Source organism: Canis lupus, chromosome 23 (genome assembly GCF_011100685.1).
Source record: "Canis lupus familiaris isolate Mischka breed German Shepherd chromosome 23, alternate assembly UU_Cfam_GSD_1.0, whole genome shotgun sequence".
NCBI lineage: Eukaryota > Metazoa > Chordata > Mammalia > Carnivora > Canidae > Canis > Canis lupus.
In genome coordinates this window covers 43,628,662-43,640,777 of record NC_049244.1, presented here as the reverse complement: position 1 = coordinate 43,640,777, position 12,116 = coordinate 43,628,662, and the positions used below count along the sequence as shown (strand labels likewise).

Here is a 12,116-nt window from a genome sequence, read left to right as displayed (position 1 = left end):
ATAGGACTCAGCGTTTTTTGTTTCTTTCTTCCTCTTTTCCCCCTCCTACTTGTGGACTCTTCTCATTATCCTGAATTTGCCCATCAATAGCCTATTGTGCCATCATATATAAAGCAGGAAAACAAACAGTAAAATACTTGAAACCTCTGGATGTCCCCTTTCTTTGTTGGCTCTACCTCTTTTCCATTGACTGTAAAAAAATAAAATAAAATAAAGCATGTTTCTTGGCCAGGTTGGCGAGCTACCCTACTAAAAATCATATATATCCCAAAATTTCGTTTTCTTCCAGAAGGCACTGAACATCAAATGAAGCCCCAAAAGAGTGATATTATGTAACAACTATGGGCAAAAATATAACAAAATTCAAGCTAATCTGCCCTAAAATATTTCAGAAGGATCGTTGTGGTCAATTTTCCACTTTAGCTGAGATTTGGAAAGATTTAAAGGGATTTTTTTAAGCTAAATTAGTTAAGGTTTAAAACAGATAATAATGAGAACATGACACACCTAGAAAGGAGGTACACTTCAAAGTTCTTGTGATGATGCTAAAATGGCTACGATGCCAAATTATATGGGAAATCATAACAATAGAAATATCTGAATAGTGGAAACAGCTAAATATGCTGTAAAATAGCACTCTGATAAAAACAGAGAGCAACTATTAATGAAACGTTAATCTCATTATTTTTCCTTAATTTTTTTTAAAGACACAGAGAGAGAGAGAGAGAGAGGCAGAGACACAGGCAGAGAGAGAAGCAGGCTCCATGCAGGGAGCCTGACATGGGACTCGATCCCAGGTCTCCAGGATCAGGCCCTGGGCCAAAGGCAGGTGCTAAACCGCTGGGCCACCGGGGCTGCCCTATTTTTCCTTAATTTTGTATGAGAAATTGTTATTTGGCAACTAACTTAAAGTGTTGTTTTAGACAATGGAGATAAAAAAGTGCTTGGTACATGGACTCTGCCCTCAAGACTCCTCCCCTCTAATGCTTAAGTTAATCAAGAGATAAAATACAAACCTCAGTGATAAACTTTGTTAGGAAATTCTTTAAAAATCATGTTAATGATAATCTATAGAAACAAGACCTACAAGTAGAAGGCAAATTGGACTTAACTAGCTTAGTTGGTGATAGCCAAGCAATGTATAAGAAAGAGTAAGATGCTATCATACAACTTGCCTGTACTCAGTTTTATGCCTTCAAATTTCCACTATCTTTTTTCTCAATCTTTTTTATACGAATTTTTCTTATACTTTTTTCTGCCAAATCATTTATATCTATATTCTTACCAATTAACCATCTGATGAAGATTTCATGACCATAATACAAAATTTCTATTGCATCAGAAGTTAGAAAACTGTGACTATAAGGACTCCTCATGATGATAGAGGTCAGAGGACTTTACATTTGGTGATTATCTTAAACCTTTATGAAGGGTGCTTCATAAATCCAGTAGCATATTTGTTAATGATTAATATTTCTAAAAGACAACTCTCTCATATGTGGTTATTTTGATCTATCAGAGAAAAAGGAAAGTTGATCTTGTGTTTCATGTGTAATAAGAGCCTTGGTAGCAAAAAAAATTCATCTGAAAAATGGTAAAGTAGCATTCTCATGGCTTCTTGATTGCTTATTGCTTTATTTATCATGTACTATTGAAGAGAATGTCATTACATCAAAAAGCTCTTGTAGTTAAGAACCAGCAAATACAAAACCAGTCTGTCAATCTTGCCTTTCGTTAACACATAACTATAAGTTGAATAATTAAAAATCTGTGGCATTTCTTTGCTTCTGCCACTCAGTGTTAAGGGATTAAATATCCCAATAAAACAAACACAGACTGACCAACTTTCATAGTCTTCTATTTTTCCAAACTTGAATTTCCCATCCCTGAGCTCAAATCACAAGAATAGCCCTGGAAGAAATAATAGAGAGAAATTAATTAAATCATTGTATTTCAATCACAAGATTTTTTTTCTGACATTATGAACTAAAAGAGTGCGGATCAAGCAGTTCGTAACTGACAGCCATGCCGTGAAATTGCAATGCAGCCTTGATAATTATCCTCTTCATTATTTTTTAATATATATCAAGATAAATATAGCATTTCTTTTCACTTTTAATGGCATGCAGTATAATAGGAAGACGAGAAGAGGCGTGTTTGTCTTACAGTGTTATAGCTAAATGCAGTGACAAAGGAAAGGGTATGACATTAATGATGCACAAGCATCAGTGCTTAATCGACATCGATTATATAATCATTCTGTACAAACGGCACAAATCTACACAGTTAAAATAAAACAAGATGCATTTTCTTCACAAAGCTGTATCTCCTGACAACAACTCTTCGTTAACAACAGAAATATAATGAAATCAGGAGTGCGCAAAATGGTTTGCTTCTTGTCTCAGCTGTATCAATTGTCAAATAGTTGGGGTTCAGACAAATGTAAAATGTAATTAATATATGATTGTTTGAAAAATGGACTTAGCAGTCACAGGACCATTGGAGTTTTGTATTAGTCCGGCCCCTTAATGTATTACCTTCATGAGATTTCCAATTCCCCTCAGTTGATTTAAGTTAAATTTAATATAGGGTATGAATTTCTTCTTACTCTTAATGGTAATTACCTTTTCAGGATGAATTTCTTGCTGCCTTTTCTTTCTCTCAAATTTAGAGAGCAAACACTGACAATTTGGAGACGAAATTGTGAAGGGCCTATCTGAAATCTCAACATAGCTTTACTTGCATTCTCTTCACTTGTCTTTTACCTCAAGGCAACACATGGGAGCGAAAATCGCCCTAGAATGTGTGATTGACACCATTTCTTTTGAACTTGAATCAGTTTTAATGATTCAGAGGCTGACTGGACTGAATGTAATGTTGAGTTATAACTCATTTCCCAATGACAAGATAAAGAAGGTTTTCCATCCATATCACAAGTTTGTGTTTGGTAATTCTCTAGATGCCTGGGACATAATAAATGTAAAGGAAAAATGATTTTTCTGTACATGACCCAATTGGTTGGGAAAAGGCAAAAATTCAAGGAAGCAGTCTGTATTCTTCCTCTTACAGGAGATTTTTTTTTCTCTTTAAACGTACTTTATTTAAATTCAATTAGTTAACATGTAATATATCAATAGTTTCTAACTTAGAGGTCAGTGATTCATCAGGTTGCATATAATATCCAGTGCTCATTACATCATGTGCCCTCCTTAATGCCCATCACCCAGTTCCCCCAGCACCTCCCCTCCAGCAACCCTCAGTTTGTTTTTCCTATAGTTGAGTTTCTTATGGTTTGATTTCGTCTTATTTTATTTTTCGCTCCCTTCCCCTGTGATCTTCTCTTTTGTTTCTTAAATTCCACATATGACAGGAGATTTTGAGCACTGTGGAAGAGAAAAGGAAGTGGAGAATTGCCTCCTCATCTGCTTTATACGTACACATTTGGAAACAAGGCCTCTTTGCTAAGTTCACTTAATCATTTACCAGGTAAAGGGGTCCACTAGTATAAGACCAGAGGAATAGCTAACTTCAAAGATTTACAGCAATATCCACTTCTGAGAAAGCAGCAAGCTAAGGTTTTCTCTTTTCTGAGAAAAGAGCACAAATTTGGAAGGCTGATGTCAACAAAGAGCCTCTAGGTACACTTCATGGGTGAGGTTTTCTACCATTGCAGGCCCACCACTGGGGGAGGGTAGCCACATGCTATCAGTCACACAGGTGAGAAATTCAGAGAGCATCCAACAAATCTGGGTTTTTTTCCAGACACGGTGAGTGGAATGTATCAGGGAATAAACCACAATGCCATGTCCCTGGAGCAGAGGCTGGACCAAAAAGAAAACCACAGGAGACGAATGACTGGTGGTACCACAACTTTGTCAAATCCAGAGCAGGAATCACAGATGTGAAGTCTCCCTGTTGGGGTGACTGAGTTTCCTCCCCCATTCGATTGCAGTTCACTGACCTGGTATTGGACACTCAAGTTCCCCAACCCTGGCAGTTAAGATAGGAGAGATATCTGACTTTTATTTTTTCATTAAAGAGTTACAAGGGAAATCCATTCAAATGGAGTTTTATTCAATACCAAGCATGCATAGAATGTTCTTTATTCAAGGATATACAAAAAGAAACAAATGTACACATGGAAGCGATTATGTACCATAAAATTAAAATGGACGATCACTTTAGAAGCCAAAATAGGAATGTTTATTAAGAAAACATTATGGGAAACAGAAGTAGTTTTAGAAAGGTATGTTACCTTCTCCATCAAAATATGCCTTGGAATTGGGGGAGGACAAGAGATGAAAGCAGTTTTTAATATAGCCAATTGATATGAAAGACTTCCGGCTGCGGTAAAGAAAGAATGAAAGGTGAGTAATACTGTGATACTGCATTATCACAATATGGGATCTGCATTCAAAGCAGGAAAAAACAGAACTGGAATTTCACAAAGCTAAATCCTGATTTAGAAGGTACATTTAAGAACTTCGCCAGACTGCAAAGGAAGAAGGAGAAAAGACAAAAACAATGACAGGGAACACAATGGTTTAAAATAGAGTTTGGATATCAAGATACAGGTAAGTGGAATTCCTAATAAGCAAATCTGGATAAATATAACAGAATCAGAAACTCAGTTCTAAATTAAAGAAGCTTTTCATGAGACTAACGTACTTTAGTCCAACAACTCTGGACGTGTAGATTGATCGTCTTATTGGCTACCAGATGGAATTAATGAAAGGAGCCTAAGAAAACATGCTGGTCGGACTGTTAAATTTTATCAATCAATACACTTTTAAAACAAGGTAAAATATAAAGGAGTAAAAAAGCATCTTGCCTTTAAAATGACCTACTGTTCCCCATTGATTTTCTCTCCCTACCCCCCTTCCTTCTCTGGCTTTTCTTCTTTCTGTTCTGTTTTGCTCAGCTACCCAGTAGTTTGTGGGCAATCAGGCATGATCCCACACCACCGTCCTCCTGTCTGGAACAGTCTTCCCCCAAATAGCACATGATATATTTCTCACTGACTTCAAGAATTTGCTCAAATTTAGGACGCCTGGGTGGCTCAGCGGTTGAGCATCTGCCTTTGGCTCAGGGCATGATCCTGGAGGCCTGGGGATCCAGTTCCACACCGGACTCCCTGCATGAAGCCTGCTTCTCCCTCTGCCTATGTCTCTGCCTCTCCCTCTGTGTCTCTCATGAATAAATAAAATACTTAAAAAAAAAAAAGAATTTGCTCAATCTCACCAGACCCAAGGGGGCTACCCTGATACCATATTTCATACTGCAACTCTGTCCCGTCCCTGACCTCCAACCAACTCCATACCCTGCTCTTCCTCTTCCCCTTTTCTTCAAAGCCATGGCACTTACCACCTTTGTAATATATAATATACGCATGGATTGTGTCTTTTGGTTACTGTTTATCAAAACTAGAATGTAGACACTACAAGGGCTCAGGTCATGGCTATTTTCTTCACTGATATCAGTACTTAGAACATTACCTGTCGTATCGTAGGCACTCAGAAGTATGTGTGTGTGACACAACTGAATAACATAACATATAACATAACCAACATAACATAACGTACAATAATTATATTGCATAGAAGGACTAACTAGAAGAGAATTTGCCTTGACACAGCACATCTGGTCTGTTGTTTCTCTTCTGTCCCTTGGAGCTTCATAAGGACAGATCCTCACACCTTAGTGTTGCTTCTCCTCTGGGGAATGTGGGTGTAATCCAGACCCCCCCCCCCCAACTTCTCCCACTCAGAGTTCCTAGCCTCTGCTCTTTGGCTTAACTTATTCCTGCAGAAACACAAACCTCTGATCTCTACCTGAGAAGCCAGGTCCCTTGTGCTCTTGCCTGTCCCACCCACACCCTGCCCTCCAGCTTGTATTGAAGTTCCAGGGCTGCCACTTCAGGTGACCTCACTCCCACATTCCCCTTGGTGTTACGTTAGGCATTTTGCAAGAAAAAGCCACTTGGTGAAAGACAGACAAGGAAAAAAAAAATCAATCAATAAATTTTTGCTGGCCTCAGGTGACCTGCAGATTTTTGCAAAGAAAAAAAAAAAGAGGGGTTGGCAGAAAGGCCTTTTCTACAGTAGAGAATGAGAACAAGCCATGCAGAGGGCTGGAGGAAGGCATAGGGAATGGCACATGCAGGGGCTTCAAGGCACCAGGGGGTTCCTCTGCTTGGGGAGCAGAGAGGAGGCCACTGTGACTGGGATGCAGTGAAGGAGGAAAAAGATGGCTTCCGCCCCCCCCCCCCCCACTGGAGACAAGAGGTTTTATTGATGCTGATGGGGGTAGGAAAGGTCCCTCAGGAGCCTGGGAAGGGGGGGTGGGGCTGAGCCAGTCAGTGAATGCATAAGACCTGGGCACATGGGGGTAGGTTAGGGCACATTCATCTTCTCAGGATTCTGTGGCTCCTTCTTTGGAGGGAAGGGGGAGAGCATCTTGAGGGAGGAGCAATTCAAAGAGAGGGAGGGAGAAGTCAGGGACAGCTGAGAGCTCCTAACCTGAAAGAAGGCACCACAATAGGCAGCAACATCTGTGTGGAAAGCTGGATCAACTGGTCAGTAGGGAAAATGGGGGAGGGCACTTAGGTTGGCTTCTTGGAGAGGGGTCATCCACTCTCCACCTGGGTGAGCTCTCAGGGATACCCGGTATTCCCAAGCAGAATGGGGCAGGGCCTGGGTAAATAAAGAGCAGCAGATCACCCTCCAAAAAATCCCTTGGGCAGAATCTGAAAAAAAAAAAAAAAAAAAAAGATCCAAAGACAGATATTGGGGTGTTCCAGATCTTAGAGTGAGAGGGAGACAAACAGGTAAAAATAACTGATAAAGAACACCTGGTTATGGGGGAAGAAATCCAAGACTTTCTGGGAGCAAATAGCAACAGGGGAGATATTCGGGAGGGCCTAATCAACTATGTCAAAGACTGCTGAGACAACAATGGTAGAACAGGAATGGTTTGGGGCACCTGGGGGCTCAGTTGGTTAAGGGTCTGCATTTGGCTTGGGTCATGATCTCAGGGTCCTGGGATTGAGCCCCGTTTAGGGAATCCCTGCTCAGTGGGGAACCTGCTTCTGCCTCTCCCTTAGCCTGTGCCCCGCCTACTTGTGCTCTCTCTGTCCGATAAATAAATAAAATCTTTAAAATAAATAAATAAAGATAGATCTTTAAAATAAATAAATAAAAATAGGGGAAAATAGATAAAATCTTTTAACTAACTAACTAAATCAATATCCTTCCTCACATAGGATGACGTAATAATGATAGCACAAATATACAGAATGATTTCCATGATTCCAGTGCAACTCTGATGCTTTTATGTATATTAATTCCATTCAGCTAAACCTCCCAACAAGCCTGGGAGACAGGTATACTTTTATTATCCCTATTTTAAAGATGCAAAAACTGAAGCAAAGGGAAGTAGCCTATTCAAGGTGACACAACTAGGTAGTGGAAGGGCAAGGATTCAAATCCGGGCAGTACAGCTCCAAAGTTTATGTTCTTACTCTTTTACTATGAGCAACCTGGTGGCTTTTCCAAACCAAAATGCTTAGCAAAAGTCTTCAAAGATCTACATTAAAACGTGAATAGTTGTTACCTGGCATACTTCCATTTTAAGTGTTTTTTGATTCCTATCTGCTTATTTGAATTCTCTATTTTTGTATGGAAAATTCATAACACTTTTCTCAAAACAGAAAGGCTGCTAATTAATTTTAAGAAGACTGTCATAAAATTTGACATGCTAAAGGTAGCATACCTGGCTGTGTTACTTATCTACTATTAAATAAAATTTATCTCTAACTTAGAGGCTTCAAGGGACAAATATTTTATTATCTCCCTGTTTCTGCAGGTCAGGCCATCCTGGGCAGCTTATCTGGGTTGTTCTGGCTCGGAATTTGTCATGAAGTGGCAGTCAGGAGAGCATCTGGGGTTGCACTCCTCTGAGAGCCTAGGAGCCACGGTGTCCCTTTCCACCCACATGGCTCCTGGCAGGGGGCTTCAGCTCCTCACCACGAGGGCTCCACAGAGGGCTGCTTGAATGTCCACCTGCCATGGCCACTGGCTTCTTCCAAGACGAGTGATCCAAAAAATTAGAGCAAGAGGGAAAATTGCAATGCCTTTTATGATCCGGTGTCAGATGTTATATATGGTTACCTCCCCCACATTTTATTCATTAGAAGAGAGTAATCAAGTCTAGCCCATTGAGAAATTAGGCCCCATTTCTAGAAGGAAGAGGGTCGAAGAACTGATGGACATTCACAAGCTGCAGTAATACCAAAAGAAGAAGAAGAATGTGGGGACAAGTAGGAAGAAGAGGCAAAGGCAAAGAAGAAAGGAACCAAGTGAGGAAGGAAGGAAGGAAGGAAGGAAGGAAGGAAGGAAGGAAGGAAGGAAGAAAAAATCAGAGAACCTGCGATTTATCTGTTTAGAATTTGAGCTATTATGTTTCGTTCATTCAGCACTGTATAATTTTATAAATTCAAGCCTTAAAAAGGATTTCATTGTGAAAAGTCTACGTGGGTTTTAATCACTTTTATTATTAACACTTTAAGTGACTATTTCCACTTTAGTAACATGATTAAAGTGGCTGCTTTAGACCCATGTTCTGTTCCCATGAAAAGTCCTTCACGCGCACCAGCGGATAACACAGAGGAGACCTGAGTGCAATCTTTTCCACTCTATCCTAAATTACCTATGGCTACTAGGTAACCCTTTGCATTCCTCTGAGCCACAATTTTCTTTTCTGTAATGTCCTTTGGACTAAACAGATTTTGAGTTTCCATTCAGTTCTGAGATTTTTGATTCCGTGGTAAATTTCAAGCCACATTAGCCAGCTTTCAGTAATGATGAATGCGATTTTTGCACTACTCTCATGCAAGTGAAATGACATTTTATGTCAACTAAAAATGCAAATAATTAGAATCTCAAGAATTTTGCCATGGACTATGCAATGCCTTAATGATATGATCATAACGTGTGAGCCCATGTACAGGATTCAAGCTCCAAAAGGGGATAATAAGAGACAACACTGTCCCAGGAAGACATAGTTTTATTTGCTGGTAACCCAGGAAATGCTCTCATAGAACTTGCACAGAAGTTTTACAGAAAAGCCATATATTGTGACAGAGTAATGGGTTGTGATACATTATTTTAAATTTGTGGTCCGATTAAGTCTTCATTTTAAAACATTTTTCTTTATCCCGCATCTTTGGTTGTTGAAATTAATTTGATCGACTTGATTAATTTGATTTACCGCTGGCTTACTTGGTCTATACAAATGCCTCCACCATTTCAATTTGTCGGTGACATACGTAAACCGTTAAAGCATCAGGTCCTGTCATTTCATATTATTTTGCTGCCTTATAGGAATGGCCTCTTTCCCTTTTCCTCTGACACAATCTGTTGCTAGAGGTCATTTCAATCTGTTCCGTTTCTGAACAAAGTCTCTAAGATTGGTTTTGAGATTTTGAATTTCTATGTTTGCTCCCCACATGAGTGACATCAAGCACTTGCCCATGTATTTTATGTCATATCTTATATACAAGGAAGAAAGAAGAGAAAGGAAAGGAGAGAGAGAGAATGAGAGAGGGAGACTTTCCCATGAGCACTGTCATTCTGAATTGAAATTGTGCCAATTTATTAACACAGTCAGCAACAAGCTTCTTAATTAAGCTACCAATAATGTCCCTAATAATCTTCACTTCAAAAAGAAGCATCCCTTTCTCTTCTTTCTCCACAAGGTGTGCATTGTCTTTGTGAGGCATTGCAGCCATACTGCTTATCTGAGCTTAAAAAGCCAGAGGCTCACCAAATCGACTTTACAGTTTGTGCTACAGAATAAACCATTAGCAACCGTTTTATAGAAAATGTCATCCCTACAGTGGCTCCTTTTTTTTTTTTTTTTTTTTGTCTTCTGGAGTTATAATGTTTCAGTTAAGTATAAGCCAATGTTCCTTACACTTGCAATCATTATTCTGTCCCTGATGCTTGTTTGGAGTAACGCTTTGCTTTGGTTTATCATCATCTTTTCTTAGTGGGATCAAACTTCCTGTCCTCTCTTTACACTGACAGTGTTTCGAGGCAGGCTGGTGGGTTATCACTTAATCTGACTTTGTTTCTGGGCCTGTCTCCTCACGCCCAGCCTGACACAGGACAGGTCTCCAAGCTCTTTCCAAAGAGGCCATCAGAAACATAGAATGGGAAAGAACTCTCTCAAGTCTGTTGATCACATGATAGACCAAAGATCTGTCATCCTATCTCCGATGCCTACTCTGATGCAGTCTAATGTAGGCATATTTTTATCGGCATCTAACCCTGACTTGCCATCTCTTATTCTAAATCCTGTGCTAGAAATTCAGTACAAGACAGGAAAGATGTGTCTTTTTGCACTAACCCCAGCTGGGCTGCTGGCTAGGCCAGCTCTTATCTAACTACGGTTTTACTCTTACTTAGAACACAACTCTGGATCCTGAATCTGATTTGTTTTTCTTTAGATTTTCAGTTATTCACTTTGAGTCAGGACAGCTTGCACATTCTGAAACGATCATTACTATAGCTCCATTAACCAATGGAGTGTTTTGGGCATGTTGTTTCTTTCAGGCCAAGAGAGACACAGATTTCGAGCCATGGATCTGGAGAAGCAGAAAAGCTGAGCTATCCGTGCTTGGAGTGTGAACAAGAACAGGAGAGATGCTGTTAGAGCAAACAGGCTACCCAGAATATGCCTGTGGTTTCTCAGTGAGCCTGAACACTGAGTTGCTACCGATGCTACTGTCACTGTCTTCCTCTTGGCAAAGAGAGGACATAGCGTTTATGCAAAAAGGCTTTTTTCTTCATATGTTTTTTGGTTTCCTTGAAGATGTCCTTTGGGAGACTTGGGGATAAAAAGGCAGCCCATTTTTAAAAGGAGGACAAAAAAGTCTGGTGTTGACTATTGGCCACAGTGTGAACGATGGATAATTTATTTATTCTGCTTTTCGTTGTGTCTTGCGAAATGATTCAAACTCAGTATCTGAATCGATAATTGCCTGGGTGTTAATGATGTTGCACAGGAAGGGTTTTGCCGCTCCCCAAGCTAAAGAGCTATTTTAAGTTTGGGCCCCAATTAAGAAAGGCTCTTCTTGTTAATGTGGCTGATAACCTCCCTCACATTGTCAAAGTGCATTAATATTCACTGAATATATTTTGTATGTGTTTGTACAGTACATGTGTATATACACACACACAGAGAGAATATTAGAATGGTATATTACGGTTCATTCTTTTTGCAGAAAGAACTCGTTTGTTCTTAGCAAATCCTTTTGTCCTCAGGAAGTTGTAGTCAAGATAACCATTCGAAGATACTAGAAATGCATGCCTAGACCTGGAGTCACCAAAAGTTACCAAACTTTTCAAGTTATCTTCTCCTCATCTCAAATTTTCTATACCATCTCTCTTGTCACATAACAACATGTCTCATGTGCTTGAGAAAATAGCAGCAATGAAAGATGAACTCTTACACTGTTGGTGGGAATGTGAACTGGTGCAGCCACTCTGGAAAACTGTGTGGAGGTTCCTCAAAGAGTTAAAAATAGACCTGCCCTACGACCCAGCAATTGCACTGCTGGGGATTTACCCCAAAGATTCAGATGCAATGAAACGCCGGGACACCTGCACCCTGATGTTTCTAGCAGCAATGGCCACGATAGCCAAACTGTGCCTCGGTGTCCATCGAAAGATGAATGGATAAAGAAGATGAGGTCTATGTGTACAATGGAATATTCCTCAGCCTTTAGAAAGGACAAATACCCACCATTTGCTTCGACGTGGATGGAACTGGAGGGTATTATGCTGAGTGAAATGAGTCAGTCGGAGAAGGACAAACATTATATGGTCTCATTCATTTGGGGAATATAAAAAATAGTGAAAGGGGAATAAAGGGGAAAGGAGAAAAAATAAGTGGGAAATATCAGAAAGGGAGACAGAACGTAAAGACTCCTAACTCTGGGAAACGAACTAGGGGTGGTGGAAGGGGAGGAGGGCGGGGGGTGGGGGTGAATGGGTGACGGGCACTGAGGGGGGCACTTGACGGGATGAGCACTGGGTGTTATTCTATGTGTTGGC

General features: G+C 40.0%; 1 long non-coding RNA gene across 1 annotated transcript in view; it reads right to left on the bottom strand.

Moving 5' to 3' along the window:
• Nucleotides 1–1,584: 1,584 nt before the first annotated feature.
• LOC106557599 overlaps nucleotides 1,585–12,116 on the bottom strand; it is a 34,678-nt gene continuing 24,146 nt past the window's right edge. Inside the window, exon 4 of the long non-coding RNA XR_005376736.1 lies at nucleotides 1,585–1,911. This is a non-coding gene — a long non-coding RNA (uncharacterized LOC106557599). The remainder of the gene's footprint in view (nucleotides 1,912–12,116) is intronic.